Below are 26,890 nucleotides of genomic sequence, written 5' to 3'. Positions count from 1 at the left end.
AAGAAGACTAAGGGGTAAGCTGTCAGCCTAGGGGATCACTGCAACACTCCTAAAAGCTATCACAACTCTCTATGAGGAGACATGGGTCCAGGTCACATTAAGCCACACATTTATAAAATCAAGAATTGAAACCAAAAACAGACTCAAACAGGGCTGTGTCCTGGCCCCACTATTATTTAATCTCTACACTGCGGACTTGGGGAATGCCCTGAAAGATGCCAGTTTAGTGTCCCCGACACTGGGTAAGGCGAGCCTCGCAATTCTCAAGTATGCTGATGACACAGTGGTAATGGACCACACCAGAGTGGATCTCCAGAGAGCCTTAAAGGAACTAGAAGTGTACAACAAGGAAAACAGCTTGTTAGTTAATGGGAATAAGACAAAGATAATAGTACTTTGCAAATTCCCTCACAAAAAGCATGCATCTTGGGAACTGGGCGACCATCCAATCAGAACAACAGCCTATAATTACCTTGGGGTTTGGCTAACAGAGATGGCCACCGCGGCCACACATATAAAACATCGAAACGCTAAAGCCAACAGCGTAATTCTTTCACTGAGGCGCTGTGAGGGATGGGCGGAAAATAAATCTGGGAGGCCGTATGTCTCTCTCAATTTTGACATTTTTATTGCGGGAAGACAATGTTCCAACAGACGGTGCACTAAAACAACAACAAAAATATAATTTTGTTCTTAATTCTGGGTCATTGGTTTTGGATTCTGGTCTGTCAAGTCTTTTCTGGGTATTGATAATCTACTCTTTTCTCTTCGGTTCCAGGTCTGGACTCCAGTGATGTGTCGCCCCCGGGTTGTTAGGAGAGAAGACAAGGAAAGCAAGGTAAGTAAAATGGTCTATCTAGTAGTTCGTGACAGAGACCATCACCACACCCGGTTGTGTAGGAGATTGAAGCTTTTTGTTCTTGAGCTTTCAATATTTAATCTCTTGAAGAAGAAGAGGGGGAATTAAAATAAAAAACATGCAGTTTATCTCACTGGTGGGGTTATACTACTTATGTGCCATTGATCTTCTTATGGGCCCTTTTTGTGCATTTCCCTCGAGTCACCTTTTAGACTCCTCCCTTGGAATTACACTGTCTTGGGTTTGCATTAAAATAACCCTTCACTTTCCTTCTTTATTTCTATTACCGGCGTTCACATTTAAAACTCTCTTTGGTCTTTATGAATTTTCTGACTTCTCTTGTGCTAGTCCTCCTCCCCACATCGATTTATCAACTTCGGCTTTTTTTATGTGCTACTTCTCCACCCCATACTGCCCCGTCCACATACCATGAATGGCCACAACTCTCCTGATTTGCGGTGGGGAAATCGTGCTTCCCGGGGCGACCACCACTCTTCGCTCCACTTCTCAGGAGCTTAGTCGTCCTCATACGTTACCCTCTGCTTCCCGGCTGCTGGAATTGAATGTTCGTCTCCTTTCTCAGGTTCGGTGTCTTCACCCTCCTCTCTTCCTCGCTGAATCGCTGCTCCACCCTCTCTTTTGGAGTCTTCCTGGTTCCGCCTTTTTACCCTCGCCTCCAACTCAAGCGTCGTTCCTTCCCAGACCGTGCTCCCTGGGAATTGGTCCTGCTCGACCACGGGTTCGCCTATCTTTGTTGTCTGTGTTTCTCTTCCGTCTAAGTTGACTCTTTCCTCTTCGTCCTTGCAGGAGATGGGCCATCGGAGCGGTTCTTCGGGCTGGAAAGGAAGAGGTAAGTGAGAGTATGTTACGGATGTTGAGTTGGGATTCGGAAGGAGGATTGGGTGGGTTGCAAGGGGTAGGGTTAGCCCTTGCTCACAGGCGCTTAAGTCAACGTTTGTCAAGCCCAACAGCAGAACCAATGCTGACAGTCCTTAAAGGAAAATTTATTCCGGCCATCAATTATGGCCACCTGGCATTCCCAGGAGCTTTAGACAAACTCATAACAGCAGCCCAAACAAAAGCATACAAGAGTGCTGCAGGCGCCCAGACAAGCAAGAAACACCAGGCTACAGCTGGAACTAGGGCTCTGCAGACCAGAATTGGCGTTACAGGGGGACTTAATTAAGTACTACATCAGGGTCCTTGAGGCCCCCGATAACACTCTTAAATATCACTTGAAAATGATCTTCATGGTAGCAGACTCCCCCTGGCACACTAAGCTGGGTCAAGCAATAGGGACCCTGAAAATTGAAGCAAAGAGTATGCCCCTACACAAGATCCCACATTCAGCCTGGTCAAACACTGTGAAGAGGCAGGTCCGGTCCATCTCGTATGAAAAAGACCAGGCCATAACACCAACACGAAGACACTGGACATGTCTTGCATATCGGGGAAAGCCCAACAATACCTGCGAGAAGCACTTTCAGTCCAAGAGCGCTGGAAAATCCTGTTTATGCGGCTCATTGCCCAGAGGATCTTGGATTTTAAATTAACATGGCCACAAAAGGATGGGGCAGTCTTTTGCCGGTTATACAATTACCACAAGGAATCCTGGTTTCATCTAATATGCTGCTGCCCTAAACTGGCCAGTGAATGCCATTGGCTGCTTCACCCGATTTTTAGGACCAAGGGCACAAGGTCCTGCAAGGAGGCTTGGGACTGGTGTTTCTCTTAAACAAATACTGGTCTACTCGCAATAGTGGCAAAATTTACACATCTAATCAGAAATGCACTTGGAGGTCCAACCACAGCTCTCAGAATCTAGGGCAGGCAATAATCTTGAACAAAAGAATTTGCCAGTGCCTGCCGCAGCCCGAGCATGAAACCAAATTGATGGACTCCCATAACAAAAGTCCTGCAACAAGGACAGCAGCTGAGCTTAGCAGTGGGAACACTCAGAACATTAAAGCTGTGCCTATAGGGCCACCAAAAGAGGCAGCAGTGCAACCACAAAGGCACCATGGCAAGAGAAAGTATCATACTATCTCCGACTTCTATGAATGAGCACTTCATGGCCTGCCAGAAGACTATGAACCGGGACCGAGTGCCCACATACTAGAAAGTAGGCCGGCAACTCCAGCTCAGGTTTCCCGCGCCCAACCAGGGACTCAAACTCATTGAACTTTTAACAGGGTTTAGGGAAATGTTGGTGCAATATGAAATAATCTACCGTTCGACTGAAAAGTTCTCAGACTTTTAATGGACTTTAAGGAAATGTTGGTGAAATATAAAATACAACCCTGCTTGCAGGCAAAGAAGTGATTCACCAACAAAAGGGGCAAAAGCATGATTGGCGTGTCTTAACTAAACAAGGGACTGGTGGTTATGAGGGAGGGGGTGTTGGGTGGAGGGGTGCAGATTTACTGTAAATATTTAAAATAATTAAACGGTTAATAAATTTACTTACCTCGGGAAGCATTAACCAAGATGGAAGGCTGTGTCACTAAATTATATTATTGAAGTGGTTTGAAACAATATGGCCAAAGGGTAAGCATGTATTCCTGCTCGTGGTTTGCATTTAGTCTTAGTACCTACTAAAAATGTCCTTTCTGAACTACAAGCTGTTTAAATAAAGTTGTATCAATGAAATAATTAATCTTGGTTTCCATTTTACTGCTAGGCGTTTGAAAGCGATACATGCTCTAATTCAGCCTTTTTATCAGTAAGGCCTACTTCTGTTCAATGAAAATGATCCTGTGCTACTAATATTATTACTGTTTTATTGTGACCACATCAGACAAGATTATACAAATGTCCATCAAATGCAATGTTACTAATAGTGATCACCTCAGTGCATAAGTATTGTAAATAATGCTATGGCAATGTGCAATGCCTCCATGCAGGTTATACATAGCAGCCAAAGATGCTATGTATAACCTGCACCAAGCACCAAGGGAATAATATTACTAATAGGTATCTCCAATGTCTCATGATTTGTAACTCAAATATCACCTTTATATATATATCTTGAAAAATTCAATCATTTTTCTCCAAACATTGACTTGTGAGCTCTGAAAAAGCTCAAATTTTCCTCTTAAATATACACTTTTCAATTTTGTTATACATTTATTATTAATTCAACTATGAAAAAGCTTCTAATTTAGTAGGCTCTGCTGTACAAAGGAGAGCTACTTACAGGTAGACGGAGAGCTACCAGTAGCTCACAAGCTACTTGTTGGAGAAACCTGCTTTAATGCATGGGGATTAGGATTATGTTGCAAATGAATCCACAGTCCATTCTAAGGTAAATAGAGCATGTCATAGGATCCAGGAGATTCAGTATTGAATTCTGATTCAAACAATGATGTATTGTGTACGTTGGATGTTGTCAAGAGCTGTCAAAATCTAATTTACGAGATTTAATTGTAGAAAAGGACTCTTAGTGTGAATTTTGGAGTGCCTAAAATAAATTAAAACTCCTCCTTATCAACTCTTGCAAATGGCATAAGGATGTGATCATTGTGGCTTATTCTTTGTCAGGTAAACATTGCCTATTGGCATTCAGGCTCACTAGATTAACAGCGTGGCTGCGTCTTTCGCAGATTAGTGTCACGCCTCAATATTGGACTAGTGGTAGAAGTGGGATCGGCAGGACACGGCGTGCCCCTACTTCTTTAATTTAATAGATTCTGTTCCCCTGCTTTTTATATTTTACACATGCGTCCCAGGGCGGCAGAAATAGCCGAGGCCTGGAGATAAGGCCGTTCATGGCCGTTCAGGGACGGGCGGGCAGAGAAGGAAAAGGACTGTGTCTTTTCTTTCTTCCCAGAGAAGACAATGACAAGTGTCTACCTCTGCTCTGCCACTGGCAGCTGCCCCCCTTCCTCTCTTTCTTCCTCTTATTCCCTGTCTTTCTGTCTAGATCCTCCTCACTTACAGAAAACCGTGACTTCGACAAAGGGTTCTCACTCTCTCTTTCCTCCTTTCGTTTAATTGTTGCCCTGTGAAATGGACTCAAAAAAGAAAGACACTTTTGCTGGAAATGTTGTCTTTTTCAGATATTTTTCTATTCCAAAGTGCAAAGATGGAGAGAAATAAAAGGTTCACAAGCAACATAGAGCGGTTGCAGAGCGGCCAGATTGATTTTATTCCCACCCAAACACAATAGCGCCACTTAACAAAGTTTGCCAGTGAAGGGCTACCTTTGTTTTCTCGTCTTTCTTTCAACAACATTGTTTTCCCTGGGTGGAGAAGGGCAATATTCCTGCACATACTGTGCAATACAAGCTTGATGGGTGGATTGGAAGACAAATTGTGCACTGTGGCTCTGTCTTCATAGATGTGGTCTTTTTACACCATACTGCTTATGTTTTTGAAGAATATAAGCAATGGATATTGAAACAAGTCACTTCTGGGCCCTGTAGTCATGTCCTTCACTTTTCATGCAAAAGCACTCACTGATTTCTGAATGAGTGTAAAAGCGTTACGGTAACCATGTTGTTCTGCTTAGATTTCACGTGCTTTTTTTAATCTTGCATTCTCTTGAGTGTTTACTTTTCCCAGGATGTTGTTACTTTTTTTTTTAGAAAGCATGTTACTCTGTCTAGTGCATTATTTGAATAGTCGCATCCAGGTGTTTATAGCGGGCACAATTGGGTTGTAGCTGAAGGCAGTGCGAGTTTCTCTCAGTGGAGCAGAATGGTGCTCAGTGGGGGAAAGGATGTGGCACTATGGTTAGAGCTGCAGAATTTGGAACTGGGGAACCAGGTTCAGCCTTCATGACCAGTACACCAGACCACTCCGCCTGATGGCGCACATTCCCGTGCAAGACCTTAGAAGCCCTGGTCTCTTAGCACCAGCAGTTGGACCCTAGCCGTGGCAAGTATGGGTTAACCTTGAAGGCCTGTCTATGCTGAAGTTCACCTCCAGTCTTGCGGGCAGGCCTATGAAACAGCACACCCTAGAGCGACAGTGACTTTGTTACTAAGGTCACAGGACCCTTGAACAGGGAGGCTATAGGGAGGTGCGACCGGTGTGATCGCATTGGGTGCTGACTTTGGGTGGGGGCGTCATGTTTGCAAGTATATTATGTTTCTAAAAGCACTTGCTGCCTCCTTCCTGGCCTCCAGAAATTTTCAGCAACAAAAAGGTCATGATAACTCCGGTGAATAATATTCTTACTAGAGAGAGATGAGGTTTTGTCAAGTGGAAGTTTTAACTGGTGGAAAGGTAGTGCGGAGGGTTAATGTGCCTGCTGCAAAGAACATGTACCATGCAGATCACAAAGTGCACATAATGTAAATAGGTCAGTGGTTTACTACGTTTGTCAGTGAGATCCTTTTGTTACTTGCAGTTAATATCCTAACATAGAACAGTGAGAAATTAACTGTCATCTAAGAGCTGCATACAAACTGAAAGGTATAAATTAGAGCGTTATTATCCTACTGCTGAAAAAAAGGTTTATTTGGATAGAAATCAATTTTGGTTATTAAAGAGAACCCCTAATCATGGTATTATGTACTAAATTCAAAGTTTTTGTTTCTCCAGACGAATCACTATTAAACTATACTGCCTACTAGTATGGTTGTCATGTGACTCTACACCTTGTAGTACTTGGTCCTACGTAACATTTTCTATACAGTGATTTGCACACCTATGACTGATTGTCTCTGTAATGTGTGTGATGTAAAAAGCTCTGACACCCTACACTGGTATCAGTGGCGCTCTAAATCATCGGTGGTAGTGAGGGAATCCGTGGCAGAGGAAGTTGTTGGGGGTACCAATAAACATTGTTTCATGGTCTCCACCAGCACTAAAGCCGGCCCTGCCCTGGAGGCCAGTACACTTCACCCATCAGTACCGCCATTTACCTTGTTTCAACAATAGTAGCTGCAACTCATCAGGGGTCGGCAATGCAAGATTTGCACGCACACCAAACTTAGTTCACAAACTTCACGGTCTCTCTGCTTTAAGCGCAAACACTTTTAACATGTGCTGCCTGCTTTTGGGGCACTGGACTCATGCCACAGTGTTGAGTAAATTATGAAGCAAAAAAAGGCTGAAGGGGAATGCGGTATATTGCCTGATACTTTATTATTTTGACTTTTTACACATGCTAACAGTTTGCAAAGATTTTGCATTATTATTACCAGTGTAACATACAAATGCAGCAGTGAGAAAGGCATCAGTCAATCTTTGCAAAGGGCTCTCCTCTTCACAGAAACACGTCACTTTATAAAAAACTTTTGATCCGTTTGAGCTACAATGTATTAGTCAAATTCGTCAAATTATGCAGTAGATGACGCATGGCTTGTGCTTCCACTTTTAAGTGTATTTGGGACATTCTGTGATTGGAAACGTATCCCACTTTGTGGATGTATTTTAATGTTAATAACTCATATTAAACCTGTATCCATTGGTTGAATTAAATAACATGATAAGCTGTAACTGGGTAGTGAAATGCCAAGCAAATACTAAAAATCAGAATGATTTGTTCTTTCTGGCCACACCTCTGACTCCGCCCGGCAGATTTCAGGAAATTAACCTTATTGTTGGGAACATTGTATGCTGACACGAGCAGACACGAGCGTGACATTTTGTCCTAGCTCGTGATTGACTCGTGTCACCTGAAGAATGTTGTGTTTCAAACATGTTTGGAAGGTTGGAGGATTGTGCTGGATGGCGAGTTGGTCATTCGAGACTTGTACTTCTTTATGAACAGACGTGCCATTATACCACGTCACTTTAACCTCCGTTTCTGCATTCATTGGAATATAACCGTTTTTCCTACACTGGCGACGAGCGTGATTAACTTCTACTTATTAGATTCTTTTTTGTTTTTATGAAACAACTTTTTTTTTTTAACTTTAACATTGTACCTTGGATTATACTTTATTAAGTTTTTCTTCGTGAGCTCAGTCTCCTGGAAATTGTGCCTAAGGATTATTAATTTACCTCGAATTTGGATTTACTTGGACCTTCTTCGACTGCATTATTCAAGTAGCTCAGGAGTTCCAACCTTCGTGATTACAGCCACGGATCGGAATTCCGGAAAAGTTCTCTTTATGCCTCATCAGTTTTCTCAGACGGACAGGATTAACGCTAACGTGAATGTTGTGTCATCACGCATTTCACGCAACGTAAAGCAACGTGGGCGCCATCTTTGTTATTTTTTCACCGTATCCTGGCAACGGTCTCTGCTCACCGAAACCTACCAGGAAGTTGCCACATATCACATACTGCAATCGGAACTTTAACGCATAAATTATCAGGATCTATTGCGGTAACACATTATACTTCGGTGACACGCACAACGCGTGTCATTAGAAAAAAAAAAGTAACTGTATTTCTTTTCATTATTTCTTTACAATCTATACATTTACACGTATATTTTATTCATTCATTTATTAGTTTATCATTATTTTTACTTTTCTCTTCATCTGTTTTAACACTCTAATAACTGTTTTCAGAGCTTAAATTGTTGTTTCATGGTTATTACTGCTTTTACCTGTTTAATCAACCATGTCAGGCATTGTACCTCCTCCATCACTTCTATCCTCCCCTGGTGATCCTCCCATGTCTTGGGAAATATGGGAACCTGTATTTTTAGCGTATGTGGAGGTATTGGAGGGGGTAGAATGTGAACCCGTGAGAAAACTTTCTTTGTTGAAACATTGTTTAGGAGGAAATGCGTTAAAATAATTTAAAACTTTACCTGCACTAATTAATCCTGGTAATATTAATGTATATGAGTATGCTTCCTCACAACTTAATCTACGGTAAGGTAAAAAGAAAAATATTGCGATGGAAAGATTTATCTTTTATTCACGAAAACAACGACCCAATGAACCTATTGAAGACTTCATATCAGCTCTTAGATCACTAGCCGTTACATGCGACTTCAAGCACATATCATATGAACAAGTTCTCAGAGACCAAATATTAATGAGGACAAACAACAAGGAAGTTCAAGAACGTCGTTGGACCACATCTGACATGTCATTGAATAACGCCATTGACATAGCCAAGTCCATTGAACACTCCGAAAAATTTGTAAAAAAGAGATTAGAAGAAATGATAAAAATGATGTTTTCAACATTTCTAAGGAGTCTGCTAAACAAAGGAAATGTTTTCCACAGAGAAACGACAACTCATCAAAATCTGATAATAAATTTAGAGGCACAAAGTATGAAAAAAGGAATTCTCAATTACTCTGCTACAGATGTGGAAGCGACGAACATCTACCGGACTTTAAAAACTGTCCCGCTATGCAATAAGAAGGGTCATTTTGGAAATGTTTGTAAATCAATTCCTAAAAAAGTGAATTATATTCAAGACATGTGTGATCATGATAGCACACATGATGACAATGAATACAAAGTCAATACTGTCATCAACATTTGTGAGGGTGGAGATTGTACTAAATTTCCTTCATGTATCATTACTGTTCATAATACTGATTTGGAATTTCTCGTAGATTCATGTGCATGGTACACTATTATTTCTTTAAGCATTTTTCATGACAAGTGTCCTGGGAAATTACTTTCTCCACCGGATGTATCCCCTGGAGGTTATACTGGACACAAAATTGACCTTGTTGTTTTTTTTGTGCCAATTTAGTGTTCTCAGGTCGTTATATTTTTGGGAAAATATATGTAGTAAGATCAGGGGAGTCATTATTAGGGTGGCCAAACCAACATCAATTAGGAATTAAGCTGACCCCCCGGTTTATGCCGTTGAGTCCCATAATATTGCCCACAAGGACAATTTTCAACTTGTTAACAAATGAAAGAAATTATTTCCCAATGTTTTTAGTGGGAAATTAGGGAGATACCAAGGTTTTGAACAGGTGATCAAATTACACAACAATGTTGTTCCGGTTCGTCACAAAGTGAGGAACGTTCCCCTTACTTACAGGAACAAATTGAAGGACATGCTTAAAGACCTGTGTCAAAAAGACATCATAGAACCTATTGAGTCATCGCCTTGGGTTCTCCCATCGTGATTTCCATTAAATCTTAAGGTGAACTTAAGCTTTGTGTGGACTTTCGCAGTGTGATGCTATTTGGGTAGATGCTCACCCTTTACCCAATCTTCACGAGATGGTTTCTACTTTAGCTGGTGCACACGTGTTTTCATGCATTGATTTGGATAGTGCATACCACCAGTTTGTCCTTGCCGACAAGTCTAAAAACATCACTGCTTTCATTACTCCTGAAGGGCTTTTCAGGTATTGTCGCATGCCGTTTGGTCTTGCCAGTGCTGCCTCAGTGTTTCAAAGGCTTATGAAAGACACTTTGGAAGAGCATGATTTGAATCTTGAGAATGTAATTGCTGCTTTGTCGAAAAAGGGTCTCACTCTCCGTCTTGATAAATGCAAAATCAAGGACAAGGAAGTAGAATATCTTGGGCATACCATTAGTGGATTGGGGATCAAACCCAAACGCAACCTCATTGAAAGTATTGTAAATGCACCTCTCCCTACATCCAAAGAACAACGTGTAGCTTTTCTAGGTCTTATTGAATTTTACGCAAAATTCATACCGAATTTCTCTTCTAAGGTAGATCCTTTTAGATGTCTTCTAAAGAAAAATGCTACATTTATTTGGACTAATGATATGTCTAAGGTTTTTGATAATCTGAAGGAGTTCATTGTGAATGCTCCATGCCTTAAGCCTTTTGTTTGTGGAAAAAAAGTGCCTTGTTATGGTGGATGCTAGCAGCACTGGTTTGGGTGGTGTTCTTTTACAGAGAGACAATGAAAAAGAGTGGATAGTAGCATATGCTTCAAGAGCACTGAGAGATGCAGAAAAACCACTATTCTGTTATAGAGAGAGAGTTATTGGCATGTGTTTGGGGAGCAGCACATTTTAGGACCTTCTTGTGGGGTACCAAATTTATCATAAAAACTGATCATAAGCCTCTTGTTTTTTTGATGGCCCCAGGTGGAGGTCGGACCATGTCTGCACGCCTTGCAAGACTTACTTCCATATTACAGTCTTTCCAGTTCCAGACAGAATATGTTCAAGGAAGGGCTAATGTACACGCTGACTGCATGTCTAGATTAACTTCTTCTATCGAATATCCAGATAATATTCAAGATGAAGATTGTGAAGTTGCTTTCACCATGCGTGATGTTAATTTAGTGTATGGTGAACAATCTAATTTACAAGAAGATGTTTCGTTTCTGGAGATGGAGAAAGATTTAGAACTATGCAATGTCAAGAAGTGTTTAGTACAAGGTTGGCCTGAACAGAGGAAATTGTCAGGTGACAGGATGAGTTTTTTCAGAGTTCAAGAAGAACTTGCGGTTGAAAATGGTTTGGTTTTGAGAGGCGATTAAATTATTCCTCCCTATTCTCTTAGAAACACAATGCTCGGAATTGCTCATGAAGGGCACTTAGGGATTTCTTTCACCAGGAGATGTGTCAAAGAGTTTTTTGGTGGCCAAGCATTGATACTTGTGTTGACCATTTTGTACGTTCATGCATTCATTATTCAAATAGTGACAAATCTGCTGTTGCTTTACGTCCCAAACCTCATCGTATAGATTTTCCCCTTGGTTCTTGGAGTAAACTTGGTTTGGATATCATTGGCCCTTTCAGTACTTTACCCAAGCATGAAGCATTCGGCATTGTCCTTATTGATTATTACTCTAAATGGCCCGAGGTCAAAATGGTTAAGGAAATCACCTCACATAATGTTATTGAGTTCTTAGACAAGATTTTTTGCAGGGAAGGGATTCCCCAAGAAATTGTCACAGATAACGGGCCACAATTTGTTAGTAAGGAAATGGAGGATTTCATGATGAAAGGTGGAATTACTCACAGGAGAATTGATGTTTTCTATCCCGAGGCAAATGGTCAGGTCGAGCGATTCAACCGTGTTATGAAAGAGGCTATTCAACTGTCAATATAGGGTGGTTTGAATTGGCGAAACGCTTTACAATCCATGTTATTAGCGTACAGGACCTCTCCCAATTCTGTCACTTTGGTCAGTCCTTTTGAACTTTTAAGAGGGAGCAAACCTAGCACCAAATTGGCTCATTGGTGGTTGAAGAAAAATATAAATGAGACCAATAATTTTTTCAAGGTGGATTATGAGGCAGTCCAACGCAGAGTTTAGTTGTACAAAAAAAAAAATGAAACGTACTATGAAAAGAAAAATGGGTTCTGCAACTAAACATGTGATAATGGTGGGTGATTTAATTCGCATTAAAAAAAAGAAGGTGTTACTAAGGGTTTTCCTGTATGGTCAAGTCCAAGAAAAGTAATTGAAGTTTTCAGGAATGCGGTTAACCCCTTCGATGCTCATGACGGAGCGGTTCCGTCATGAGCATCGGTTGGGCTGTGCTTATGACGGAACCGCTCCGTCATGAGCACAGCCCCTGGGGAAGCATCGATCCTGCCCCCACAGAGGGGGATGGCAGCGGAAGAGTTTCAGCTGCCACCCCCGAGCCCCCCCCACGCTCCCCCATGACGTCAGCGCGCACCGACGTCATCAGGAAGCGTTGGACGCGCTGGAATTAATTTCTTCCAGCGCGTCCAACGGAGAAGGTAAGTTTTTCGCTCTGGTGTGGCGGGGGGGGGGGGGGGGGGTTGGAATTGGGATGCCTTGAGGAAAGAGTATTTCCTCTCCCCTGATGTCTCAATGCTGGGCATTCCTGCTTCACGATCGCGCACAGCGTCGCGATCGTGGAGCAGGGATGCCCCGCTAGACAACAGGGATCTATTTTTGTTGTGTTAGGAAGAGAACCCTTGGGCAAGGGTCGCTTCCTGGGGGCAAAACAAATTATTTTGACTTTTCTGTCCCCCCCCCCCCCCCCATGGGGGCAGATCGTTTTTTTTTTAGCCGTTTCTGCTCCGGGGGGGGGGGGGGGGGGTGGGGGGGGGGGGGAGCTTAAAAGCCCACTAGACACCAGATCGGTCGCATAAGTCGCCGTTTCTGCTCCCAGGGGGGGCAGAAAAGCCCACTAGACACCAGGGATGTCTTTTCTAGTTTTAGGAAGCGACCCCTTGGGCAAGGGTTGCTTCAAGCGGGCAATTTTTTATAATATGTATTTGGACCCCCCCCCGCCCCTGGACAGATTAGCCTGTTTTTTTTTTCCTGCTGTTTTCTGCCCCACCTGGCACACAACCCGATTGACCATTTGGGTAGTTACATAGCATATTATAATGTTTATGGTTATATTTTTTGTGATTTGCAATTGTAATGTTTTTTTTTTTACTTTTTTGTTCTAGGTGAAGGCTTTTGCTCTTTCCAGTTAGCGGTTTCGTTACTGGTGGTTCTGCTGTTTGTGTAGTTTGGTAAGAGACTTTTTTTTTTTTACAATGTAAATGTGTTTGATTTCTCTGCATGAATTGTTTTTTGCAAATGGTGTAATAATAGCAGTATGTTTGGTTTTTGAGTGTCAAAAACTGTTTGCATTGGTGCTCGATGTGTATTTTGTTGCCTTGTGAGTAATTTGTTTTTTTTTCTTCTTTCTAGTTGGATGTCGTTGGTTTTTGCTGTGTCACTGCAGAGTAGGTTCTGGTGAGTGCAGTTGTCTCTTGTAATTGAATTGTATAGTTTGAGTACATTGATCTTTGTGATAAAGGTACACATTTCTTTACTTACTTGGTTTGCACATTGTTGGTTGTTGTTGACTTGTTTGTGCAGTCTTCTATCTTAGTAAGTAGAATGGCTAGCCGCAGGATTACTGCTCAGCAGGTTGTTGGTTTGCTGTTTGAGTCTTCCTCTGACCATGGTTCAGAGACTGACTTTGCATCTGAGGGAGAGGAGGCAGGGGACGATTCTGGCAGTGAGTTTTCTCTCCATATGGAGTCATCGGATGATGAAGATACTCTTAGTGAGGATGAAGTGCCTGTGTTAGAGGCGGAGACGGATGTGCCGATAGTGCGGCAAGAGGCATCTGGGCTGCAGCCTGGGACTGCAAGGCTTCCCGTTGGTGTAGTGCGGCAAGAGGCATCTGGGCTGCAGGCTGGGGCTGCAAGGCTTCCCTTTGAAAGTGATGACCTCTGGGTTGCCACTGGCATGGTGCAGCCGGCATTGCCAGACTTTACTGGTGTTCCAGGGTGTAGAGTGAATACTGAAAACTTTTTGCCGATAAATTTTTTTCAGTTGTTTATGGACGATGTGTTTTTGGCAGAGATTGTTAAGCAGACTAATTTGTATGCCGAACAGTTTTTGAGGGACAACAGTGCCAGTCTTAAGCCACACTCTAGAGCTACCCGGTGGACTCCCACAAATCTTGAAGAGATGAAAAAGTTCTTGGGTTTAACTTTTTTGATGGGCTTGCTAAGGAAGCCATCAATGTCTTCATATTGGTCTACTAGTCCCTTGATGGCAACTGCTATTTTTCCGGCAGTCATGAGTCGTGACAGGTATTTGCTTCTGCTTTGGATGATGCATTTTGTTGATAATGGTTTAGCGTTGCCACGAGATCACCCTGAGTGTGACCGTCTTTTTAAGATTAGGCCTGTCCTTGATCACTTTGTTGATCGATTTTCTGAGATTTATGCTCCTGGGAAAGAAATTGCAGTGGATGAGTCTTTGGTGTTGTTCAAGGGCCGCTTGGTTTTTAGGCAATACATTCCTAGTAAGAGGGCACGCTATGGAATAAAGCTGTATATTCTGTGTGACAGTAGGACTGGATATGTCTCTAATTTCAGGGTGTACACCGGTAAGGAATCCAGGATTAACCTCCCTGGTTGTCCGTCCACTTTTGGAGTGACTGAGAAAATTGTTTGGGAACTTGGTAGAGGATTTTTTAACAAAGGCCACCATTTATATGTAGATAACTTCTACACTGGTGTGCGGTTGTTCAGGGAATTGGCCAAAGTGGGCACTCTTGCTTGTGGCACAATCCACTCTAACCGTAAAGGTTTCCCAAAAGAACTTGTTTGTCAAAAGCTTGTGCGGGGACAGTGCAGTGCGTTGCGAGGAGCTTCTTGCTGTGAAGTTTTCAGACAGGAGAGATGTCTACATGCTGACTACCATCCATGACGAAAGCACTGCACCTGTGACTGTTTGGGGTCAGGTCGCTGAAGCGCACAAACCTGTTTGCATTTTAGACTAGAATAGGCACATGGGTGGTGTTGACAGAGTAGATCAGAGGTTGGAACCTTACGCTGCTCTTCGTAAGGCTTACATTTGGTACAAGAAGTTGGCTATCCATCTTTTCCACTTGGCAATGTTTAATGCTTTTGTTGTGTTCCAGGATTCTTACCCTGAGTCAAAGATGACTTTTGCTAAGTTTCAGGAGTCTGTAATAGGCAGCCTTGTTGTAGTGTAACAGGCAAGGGTTCCTAGAGTAGGAGTGGTGGAGGATGTTGCTAGATTGAGAGATCGCCACTTTCCTGATCACATTCCTCCCACACCCTCAAAAGATTTTCCCAGTAGGAGATGTAGAGTCTGTTGGCGAATAGGTACGCGTAAGGAGATTCGTATGTACTGCCCCGACTGTCCTTCCAAACCTGGGCTGTGTGTCCCTGCTTGTTTTAGAGCGTACCACATGCAAAAGAATTTTTGGGAGCATTCATGAGTGGTAAAGTGAACTGCCTGGTCTGTATTCTTTGGAAAATTTGATTCTGTTTCAAGGTTGGCGTTAGTAATGTATTTAGTTGCTGATTTTGTGTTTGTAGATTTGTATCTATTTGCGATTTGTTTGTTTTTATTTTTTTCTAAATGTGATGGCGGTGTGTGTAGGCTGGCGCTTGGCTGTTGGTGTGTGTGGACTGGCACTTGGTTGGTGGTGTGCGTGGAATGGTGCTTGGCTGGCGGTGTGCGTGGACTGGTACTTGGCTGACGGTGTACGTGGACTGGCGGTGTGCGTGGACTGGTGCTTGGCTGGTGGTGTGCGTGGACTGGAGCTTGGCTGGGGGCGTGCGTGGAATGGTGCTTGGCTGGCGGTGTGCGTGGACTGGTACTTGGCTGGCGGTGTGCGTGGACTGGTGGTGTGTGTGGACTTGTGGTGTGCGCGGACTGTTGCTTGGCTGGTGGTGTCCGTGGACTGGAGCTTGGCTGGCGGTGTGCCTGGACTGGCACTTGGCTAGCGGTGTGCCTGGACTGGTGTTTGGCTAGCGGTGTGCGTGGACTGGCGCTTTGCTAGCGGTGTGTGTGGACTGGCGCTTGGCTGGCTGTGTGTGAGTAGTGACTTTCTGCTGGTCACTACACACACTGCTAGCTGAGTGCCACTCCACGCAATCCATCAGCCTGTGTAGTTGCTGTGTCAGGATTGTGGGCATGTGAAAGTGATGGGCCCTTGAATGGCGCTGTGTGCTGGTGTGAGTTTTGTTATGTGATGGGCCCGCGGCTGGCGGTGTGAATGGTTTTGTATGTCTCACACGTATGAAAGGTGTATGAATGGCCTATAAAGAGGTTGGTGCCTTGTCGTGGCTTTACAGCTCACGAGCTGTGAGTCAATGGTTCAGTTTCTCGCCCTTTCAATTATTAACAGTGCATTTAATTTTTGTGAAATCACTTGCTAACACAATTGTATCTACTGAACCATCACTCACCCTCGTGCCAAATCCAACCAGTATGTGTGTGTGCTTGAGGATTAGATGGCTGTACAGTAATATTTGTTTTTCTGAAGCAGGGTGTACCTTGTCCCTTTTTGTGAATTTTGTAATGTGTTGCTTTTGTGCCTGGTGGTGTGAATGGTCTTGCTTGTATCACGTATGAAAGGTGTGTGAATGGCCTGTAAAGTGGTTGGTGCCTTGACGTGGCTTTACAGCTCACGAGCTGCGAGTCATTGGTTTGGTTTTTTGTGCATTTAATTATTGACAGTGCATTTCATTTTTGTGAAATCTCTTACACTGAACCATGACTTGCCCTTGTGCCAAATACAACCAGTATGTGTGTGTGTTTGAGGAATAGATGGTTGTGAAGGAATCTTTGTCTTTAGTTTCTCTGCCACGGTGTACTTTCCATGTAAGAATAACCCACCAACTGTAGATATTGTCGAAAACCCATGGGAGTTCATGGTGATGTCTCTCTTGTGAATTCAAAGTTTTTTTATCCCCAATGTCCTGCAAACCTCAAAATGTCTGCCACATTTTCATTGCAATATTGTTCCAAAATTCTCACGCTGTAGGAACAAAGCAATAGTTATGTCTAAACAATCTGGTTTTGCAAGGGGGGTCACTTGGGTTTTTGGCCCGGTGCTCGGCGGCCATCTAGGGAAACCTACCAAACCCATACATTTCTGAAAACTAGACACCCGGCGGCTTCCAGAGAGGTATGGCTTGCGTGGATCCCCCAACATTTCCTTATCCAGAATCCCCTGCAAACCTCAATTTTAGCTGAAAAAAATCCCTTTTTTCACACATTTTGGGGTAGGAAAGTTGTGGCATCACCGGGCTCACATAAATTTTCCACCACCCAGCGTTCCCCCAGGTCTCCCGGTAAAAATGGTGCCTCACTTGTGTGGGAGGCCCAAGTACCCGCGGCAGGCAAGGGCTCAAAACGTTGTGAGGCGAAATCAACATTGCCTATCCAAAAACTTTTGGGCCCTTGCCTTCCGCGGTTACTTGGGCCTCCCACACAAGTGAGGCACCATTTTTACCGGGAGACCTGGGGGAACGCTGGGTGGTGGTAGATTTGTGTGAGCCCGGTGATGCCACAACTTTCCCACACCAAAATGTGTGAAAAAAGTGATTTTTTCAGCTAAAATTGAGGTTTGCAGGGGATTCTGGGTAAGGAAACGTTGGGGGATCCACGCAAGCCATACCTCCCTGGAAGCCGCCGGGTGTCTAGTTTTCAGACATGTATGGGTTTTGTAGGTTTCCCTATGTGCCGGCAGAGTTAGGGTTAAAAAACTACAGCTATGCACTTTGCCAAAAAAGGGTCATTTTTCACTACAAAATTGAGGTGTGACCATGTTGGGTTTTGTGCCGTTTCCTGTCGCGGGCACTAGGCCGACCCGCACAAGTGTTGTACCATTTTTCTCGTAGGACTTTGGGGAACACGGGGTGGGTGGAAATTTGTGGATCCACGCAGATTCCAGAACTTTCCATCACAGAAATGTGGGGAAAAAGTGGGTTTTTTGTCAATTTTTTAGGTTTGCAAGGGATTCTGGGTAACAGACCCTGGTGGGAGGCACTCAAGTCACCCCATTCTGGATTCCCCTGGGTGTCTAGTTTTCAAAAATATATAGGTTTGCTAGGTTTACCTAGGTGCTGGTGCAGGATTTTCTAATGAAAATCTATAGGGTTTTGAAGCTCTGGTTTGTCTATTTGTCATGATTAAAATTAATAATCATTAATTACTAATTATTTGTTTTGTGTAAGTGTTTGTTTAAACTTACCAACATACTAATGAGAAGAAAACCGACACGAGGGAATGCTTTCGTATTGCTATTTAATAAATGTGCATGTTTTATTAAATAAACGTTGCTGAGTGCTGTTTATTTTAAGCACGAAACGCTTTTGAATTAATACTTTTCTGTGTTGCTAAAGCTAGATAATTACATACACATAAGGGTATTAGTGGGGTTAACACTGTTTAATCACTATGCTGTGGTAACATTGTTTTTGTCTCTTTTAATTAAGATGGTCCATTTTGGCCTAACCAAACATGTCCGCCATTTGCAGCCTGGCCTCGAGTGAGAATTTGTGATGAGAAGGCCTTGCTGAACACATTTGATCACAGTCCTTGCCTGGTTAAAACTTTCCGTGAGGACAGCACAGCCGCGGTGCGTCCATTGGGGCGTAGCCCCACCAGCCCTGCTGCGTGGAATAATTAAAATAGAATGTTTTAAACTTTTACAATACCATTTGCCAAATTACCATTTACTTACTGCGCACATTATTCCGGCGGCGCCGGGCAGCACCCGACTTTATCGGGAGTGTGCAGGGGGGCGGGCTGGCTGGTGTGGTGATTGGATGATTGACAGGTCTAAAAAACGGTTTTTTTCCCCGCATGTATGCTTCGGGCAGCAACTTGCCCGGCGCATGCGCACCCAGGCCGGCCCCATTAGCTAGTAGGGGGGGGGGTGCAGGACCTGCTGGCGGCAGCGCTGGCAGCAAAAGGGCGACAGGGCGAGCAGTCACTCTGCCCCCCAAGCCAATCCTGGCGCTGCATGCAGCGCCACTGCGCCAGGATTGGCCGGTCACCGCGCAGCATGAGCAGGGGCAATCATGATTGGATGCCGAGCTTGACCTGGACGTAAGGTAAGCGTGCTGCTTGGATCCGGTAACGGTCGGGTAACGGGTTCACTTTGTGCGCGTCGCCTGAGCCTCGTGGTCGTGACTCCACTCGTGGACTGGACGGTGGCTGAGGACACACAGGTAGGATCGGTTGGGGAAACATGGGGAAATGCTTAACCAGGTCTCTCACCGCGCTAACGTGTTGCTGCTTTCTTAGGGACACATTTGTTTGATAGTTGGTTTAAAATAATGCCAGCGGTGTGACTCCCACGCACATTTGTCAATTTTATCTGTGATATTTGCATTTCTCTCCTCTTAATTGTGTTGTGTACTTTCTGTGCTGCTGTATGCAGACGTTTGGCTGGGCGAACAGCACACAAGTCGTGTCTGCGTTGTCCTTTTGCATCTTGTGTGGCACGCGATGCTACCCTTGGGTGAAATACTTTGAATGAGAGAGCATCACTGACACTTCCCGTTTCCTACTGTGAAGTATGGTAGAGGATCTAGAGTTGTGACCAGAGCTGTCGACTTTGGAACGGGGCCAGGATCATCCTGGCCCCGTTCCAAAGTCGACAGCTCTGGTCACAACTCTAGATCCTCTACCATACTGCAGGATCTAATTCGGGGAAAAAGTGACCTTGTGTAATGTAACTGATGATCAGGTAAAGTGCTCCGATACCTGCGGGTCGAGCTCGCGCCATCTGAACCTGCAAAAACATGTGAATGGGTGCACCTCTGTTTGTTTATTTTCGTGTCGGGTTACGACCATGGGAGCCAGGTTCACAAATGTATTGCTACGGGACAAAACACATTTCCCTATTTTGATTTATAACTTGGTAAAAACTATAGGGAGTACTGGAATACACCAAGCGGTATCCACTTCTGAAATGTGTTAATTGTGATACATTTTAAGATCATTTCATGGCATTATTTTCATTACCATATCTCTGCCTTGTCCTTCGCTCACACACTCGCTCCACCCTACTCTCTTTCCTCTTCTGATTGCACTGTGCCTCATCTGCTGCATACCATCGCTAAACACTCATTGCCCACTCTGCCATTTCTGTTCACAAAGTGCCCACGTTCATACACTACTACCTCTCTTCCCTGCCCCATCTGTAGACTCAATGCTGTCTCCACTCGCAGCCACTTCTGTTCACACACTGCCCTCACAGCTCCCTGACCCTTTTCCTCACATACTACCCTTTCTCCTGTGCTCCCTTTCGTCTCTGATCAATCACTGCCCTCGCTGGTTCTTGACCGTTTAGTTCACACACTGCCCTGCCCCTCGCTTCATTAGCTCCAGGCTATATTTCAAAATCATTACAACCCGCATGGCGTTTAGATGTGGGAAAAGTATTTTCCATTCATAAATATCACACCATAATTCATAGAACCCGGATTTGTGGGATTTTCCGATAGCAAAGTACACTTAAATGGAAATTCATTAAGGGTGACAGTGGTTATAGCCTGGGTTTGGATAATTTTAGCATGATCTACCTACCCCCTACAAATAGATGAATACTCACAAACATGTAGGCTTGTATATATTTAGATTTCTTCAGCCGGTGGGCTTGCAACAAGGAAATGAATTCAATTTTGCTCTAGTTAGAGATACAAGTGACTTTCCTGGGTGGATGGGAATGGGAGACGCTGATCTCTAACGGAGGTGAAAGGTGAAGCGCTTTTCCCTGGGGAGCCATATTCTCCCTATGGAAAAAGAACAATTGTTAAATCTTGAGAAGCGGTCGTATTTCAGGTGTTTTGTGTAGCTCGTGTATTTTTTTGTGTTTCTTCCTGGCAGGAAGCTCATAGAGACTCATACAAACAGCACATACTTTACAAACTGCCCACAGAATAGGCACTTTGTTTGCAGTCTGTGTCTTCAATTTGTACCTATGGCATGCAGAAAGTAATATAATCATGACGGTGGTGCTTTGACATGGGTAAATGCTGGTTTCACTGACGTAACAGTAGAGTGCTTCAAAACAGGGTTATGGTGATTTAACACTACAGAGCTACGTATCATAGTGAGGTAACTAAGGGGGATGCTGCAGGTCAGATACTAGGTGCAGTGACGTACCTGTGGCTGTGTGTGTTACTCTCTAGACAGAAAGAGAACTACGGTGGTCAGGATTTCGTGGACTGGCAGAGCTGCAAGTTTGTCTCGTTACAAAATATTAGCTGTAGCTTGTAAAGCTGGTCAAACCCGACTTTTTTGAGGCGTTTCAGATGAGAGCGAAATGAATTGCGCTTGTTTAATGAGCAGGTCAGAATTTAATCGCTGTATCCAGTTGCTGCATAGCAGTTTTTGATACTGAAAGCTCACCTTCTTCAGCTTCTGCTGTTGGACCACGCGAGCTTTTTTCGGAGCAATGACACGACCTGAGAAAGTAGAACAATTCAATAATCCCTGATCCTGCTTTGCATAAAACTTCTACTCCTCACTCACCAACTGTAACATAAATAAATGGAAATAAGCACATCGTTCTACTTCATTGTTTGTTCTGGCCTCGTCTCCCGGTACTCCGTAAGGGCATCATATAGCACCTTATCGCCACTCCCCACCTTCTCTACCACAACTAATCGCTTCAGGCTTCCAGCACAATCCTCTATACCTCCACCCGATCTCTCTTTTGATTCATCGCCTTTTCCGTCACTCTGGTTCCTTGTATACTGCCAACACTTCCCCACGTCACAGGTAAAAACATTCGTTACTCTAGAGTCTAATAGAGTCGGAAGGCCGTAGGGGAAGACTGTGGACTTTTCTTCAAGTTCCTGACGCTCCTGCGGAACGAGCCTGGCAACCATTACACTGCTGTGCAACTTCTTCTACTCTTAGAGCTGAGATTTCCATGAGTCTTATAGTCTGAATTCAGCACCTGAGCATAATAGGACAGAATGTATGAAGCTCTGTGGTAATACTGAATAAGCTGCTACCTATGTTATGCCATCTATTAATGTAATAACTGCACTTTCACAATTGCTTTATTAACCTTCCTGCTTTCTCAAATTTGCTTGAAAATGCACGATTTTTCTTCTTTTTTTTCAAAATTTTCTTGGGGGGGGTAATCCCCCCAAACCCCCCTTTTGGGGTTCGGGCTCGCTCGCTGCGCTCGCTACGGTGCTGTATGCTAATTCGTTTGCGCCCCACCACTTTAAAATCTCACCCACCGCCTCTGGGACAGCAGCAGTTCTGAGCAGGTTTCCAGCTGTATTGGACAGCCTTGGAGGACAAAGGAACTGTTAAGAAAGAACTCTGAGCATTGTGTCAGCGCTGAGGAAATGTGGACTGTAAAGAGATACTTTTTTATTTTTGGTTCCTGTTCTGTCTTTTTATTTTTGTGATTTTCCTGAGCGGAGATTTTCCAAATGTAGCGATGCTACATCCTTTCCTTCTCGCTTTGCTTAGAGGTTCAGCGGACGCGATGAATACTTTTTGTTGCTTTCTTTTGTTTAAAATACTATAAAAATTGTTAGCCTAGAGAGGGTTTTTGCCACTTTGCCATTTTCTTCCCAAACCTGCGTTGGTGAGGATCGATGCTGTGAAGACGGTGACTTGGGAGATTTCTACTGAAAGACTTGTCCCGATGACCCATTCTGACATTTAGCTAGAATAGGTAATTATGAGAAAATGATTTATTCTGATTAATTTTTTTTGACTAATTTTAGATAAAGAATCATAATTGTAAATACGATGTTGGTGATTATTTCTTGTCAATTATTGAGTACTCTATGTGATTATTGATGTATAGATTTGTTTAGATTATGACAATTGCAATAGCTAGGTCTTATCGACCTCGGTGTAGTTGTGGGGTTTAGGAGTTTTCTTTCCACAGGTTCAATGCTGGTAGAGTATTTGAGTGTATGTTAGTGAAATGGGCCCTAGTGTATGGTGAGTGTATGTGCGTGTAACTGTGAAATTACTCTATCCGTGGAAGTAGGGAGATTTTGTACACCCCAATCTGCATCACTGGCAGAGCTAGGGTTCAAAAACTACAGCTAGTCACTTTGCCAAAAAAGGGTCATTTTTCACTGCAAAATTGAGGTGTGACCACGTTGCATTTTGCGCCGTTTCCTGTCGCGGGCAGTAGGCCGACCCTCACAAGTGATGCACCATTTTTCTTGTAGGACTTTGGGGAACGCGGGGTGGGTGGAAATTTGTGGCTCCACGCAGATTCCAGAACTTTCCATCACAGAAATGTGGGGAAAATGTGTTTTTTTTGTCAATTTTTTACGTTTGCAAGGGATTCTGGGTAACGGACCATGGTGGGAGGCAGTCAAGTCACCCAATACTGGATTCCCCTGGGTGTCTAGTTTTCACAAATATATAGGTTTGCTAGGTTTCCCTAGGTGCCGGCAGGGCTAGCGTTCAAAAACTACAGCTAGGCACCTTGCCAAAAAAGGGTCAATTTTCACTGCAAAATTGAGGTGTGACCACGTTGCATTTTGCGCCGTTTCCTGTCGCGGGCACTAGGCCGACCCCCACAATTGAGGTTCCATTTTTCTCGTAGGACTTTGGGGAACGTGGGGTGGGTGGAAATGTATGGATCCACGCAGATTCCAGAACTTTCCACCACAGAAATGTAGGGAAAAAGTGTTTTTTTTGTCAATTTTTAGGTTTGCAAGGGATTCTGGGTAACAGTTCATGGTGGGAGGCAGTCAAGTCACCCCATCCTGGATTCTCCTGGGTGTCTAGTTTTCAAAAATGTATAGGTTTGCTAGGTTTCCCTAGGTGCCGGCAGAGCTAGGGTTAAAAAACTACAGCTAGACTCTTCGCTAAAAATGTGTAAATTTTCAGTGTGAAAATGTGGTGTGTTCACCTTAGGTTTTGAGCCACTTCCTGTCGTGGGCACTATGCCTACCCACACAAGTGAGGTACCATTTTTATCGGGAGACTTAGGTAGTTCAGATTTGTAAAGCAACTGTTATTACCTATTGATTTTTGATGCATTTCTCCCTTCCAAATGAAAGACAATGTGTAAAAAAAAAGTCATTTTGAAAAATGACCAATAATTGTCATGCAAGTATGAGTATTCCCAATTTCGAAAATGTGCAAATATACACTGTTTCTAAACTCTGTAATTTGTTCCCATTTCAGAAATACATAGGTGTCTTTCATACCAATGTTTCCATGTTTAAATGTTCACACAATAATTGCTATATACCCGGAAAAAAAAAAACCATTACAAAATGCTGCTCAGTTGTTTACTCTGGGTTCGTTGGGCTCTTGGTAAACCTACAAGTCCTATATATCCCCACAACCAGGAAGGTCCAGCGGATGTAACGGTACATTGCTTTCAAAGAGATGTCATAATTAGAAGAAGTTACAGGTGAAAACGTTGACACAAAAGGCTGCTTTTTTCAACACATTTTTAATTTTTCCTATATTTAACTGTTAGTTTCTATAAAGAAACCTTGATGGATCTACACAAATGACCCCTTGCTGAATTCAGAATGTTGTCTACTTTTCAAAAATGTATAGCTTTCCAGGATCCATTATTGCTTTTCTACCCATTTCTACCATTATCTGGAAGGAGGTTGAAAGCACAAAAAATAGCAAAAATAAGGTATGTCCCAGAAAAATGTCAAAACTGTGTAAAAAATGTTGGATTTCTGACAAAAATCTGTCATTCCCTAAAAGCTGGAGAAATGGTGATTTCAGCCCCGCAAACCCTTTTTTGATATCATTTGCAGAGAAAAACCCAGACGCTTTCATTTGCAACCACTTTTCCCCATTTTTCACAAAAAAAACAAAATTTTTGACTAATTTCTGGGAACCCTCTAGGAGAATCCACAAACCCTGGGTACCTTTAGAATCCGCATGATGTTGGAAGAAAAGGACGCAAATTTGGCGTGGATACCTAATGTGGTCAAAAAGTTACAGGGGCCTAAGCGCGCACTACCCCAAATAGCCCAAAAAAGGCTTAGTACAGGAGGGGAAAAGGCCTAGCAGCGAAGGGGTTAAAATTGAAGGTGGTTCTGTTTGGAATCTGAACAGAATTGCTTTGTTTAAAGGTGTTACTAATTGTCAGGAAGACCATAACAGTAATGTATTTTTAGATGTAGGGCAGCACAATGACAGAGGGAATCGTCCCTCTCCTTGTTGCAGTTCTGAAAATTCCAGGGTTGTGCGCACTCATCGTCTTCCTGCAAAGTACAAAGATTTCGTCATTAATTCATTTTTTATTCATTTTTGCTTGTTTATATATTTATTTTCCTAATTATTTTTTCGTTTTCTTTCAGGGGGGGGGGGAGGGAAGGTGTGTTGGGAACATTGTATGCTGACACGAGCGTGACATTTTGTCCTAGCTCGTGTCACCTGAAGAATGTTATGTTTCAAACATGTTTGGAAGGTTGGGGGATTGTGCTGGATGGAGGGTTGGTCATTCGAGACTTGTACTTCTTTATGAACAGACGTGCCATTAAACCACGTCCCTTTAACCTCCGTTTCTGCTTCTTCAGTCATTGAAATATAACTACTTTTCCTACACTTATGTCCCGGTTCTAAGAGAGGGTAGGCTAAAAACGGTGGGAGGTATCTTTTTATGATTTGCAAAGCAGGGATAGTTAGCAGCTGTGTTATATGTAGTAACTATATTTGTTACCTAATGTACTTGTATCTTTAAATATTAGAATGTAGTAGAGTTTAGGACTCTAGAGTTTAGAATGTAAGAAATCATTCTGACTTGTATCTTGTGTATGGAAAGTCGTGGGTTATTTACCTCTTGAATAAAACGTCATGCTTTTACAAGACAACCCTTCTTGGAATATATTTGCCTCTACGATATCTCAAGAAACCATATTACAAGCTGTTATAAGAAAGCAATTTAATTTAACAGACATGCTACTGGCTTTAAAAATTTATTTTTATGATTGTTCTTACTGCCTCTTCTGTAATTCTCTGCAAAGAAGCTCAGTCATTCTGTGCGCTGGTTTGAAGTAAAATTGTAGTCCTTCTATTTTTGGGAAATGGTCCGGTTTTTTCTTTAAAATTCAGGTGCCCCTAGTGAAGGCCCAAGGTAATACATTATTATTTTTAAAAAAAGGTACTTACAGGTAACCGATGATCTCTGTAGTTATGTGCTTATTATTCTGAATCTACACTATCCCTCCCTCCCACTCAATTATCCTTCACTGGATGGGACCTATGAATTTACAGCAAGATATGCGGGTATGGTTCCTTTTTCGCACTGAAGAGGGCGCTTCCTATTAATGAACATTGAATAAACCTGGCTTGACAAAAGACGGATTATGAGTCCTCAGCCTCATATGCAACAAAACGTAATGGGGCTAGGAGTACGTATCAGAGTAAAGCGTCCGAACGATGCCTGAACTCGGACTAATCCTGGCACTACTCCCCTCTGTCCCACCTACAATGGAGAGCCTCCGCTCACACGCAGAGACCGACTCAGTTTGTTTCTGACACAACCCTCCTCTCCCACACCCCATCCCCCACTCAGTGAGTAGCAACTCTGCTGCCAGGTAACAGTCGACACAATACAAGCAGCAGATCAATTAACAGTGGGCGGTGTGCGTCCTCCACCTGTACGGTGTGAATACCTCTTATTGCTATGGCTAGACCATACTCCTCGACCACTTCATCCGACCTCATTGGTTGAAGAGATTACCCGCCCTTCGCCGATATTCCTCTATCAATGGACTAGGGTTTCCAATCAAAGACACAGCTAGCAGGTTATGAGACTATCCCTCATTCTTACCATCCGGTGGGGGTGTGGTCAGACCTGCTCGGAATTGCCACTGCCACACGAACAACGCACACTCTTCGGCGACTACCCTGTGTTTACTTCACGCACCACAGAAGACATGCACCGACGCTATAGCCAATTAGCACTTCGAATTCTATGCAGCGCATTGGGAT

General features: G+C 43.3%; 1 long non-coding RNA gene across 1 annotated transcript; it reads right to left on the bottom strand.

Annotated features, from left to right (window-relative positions):
• Nucleotides 1-612: 612 nt before the first annotated feature.
• Nucleotides 613-26,822, bottom strand: LOC146860328 (uncharacterized). The gene is made up of 3 exons (XR_014979135.1): nt 26,730-26,822; nt 1,288-1,695; nt 613-780 (listed from the first exon to the last, which is right to left on the bottom strand). It is a non-coding gene; the product is annotated as an uncharacterized LOC146860328 (long non-coding RNA).
• Between the last annotated feature and the right edge of the window lie 68 nt (nt 26,823-26,890).

This window comes from Triturus cristatus, chromosome 3_1 (genome assembly GCF_964204655.1).
Source record: "Triturus cristatus chromosome 3_1, aTriCri1.1, whole genome shotgun sequence".
Lineage (NCBI taxonomy): Eukaryota > Metazoa > Chordata > Amphibia > Caudata > Salamandridae > Triturus > Triturus cristatus.
The sequence above is the reverse complement of the archived record's forward strand: the minus strand, read 5'-3'. Positions and strand labels throughout refer to the sequence as shown.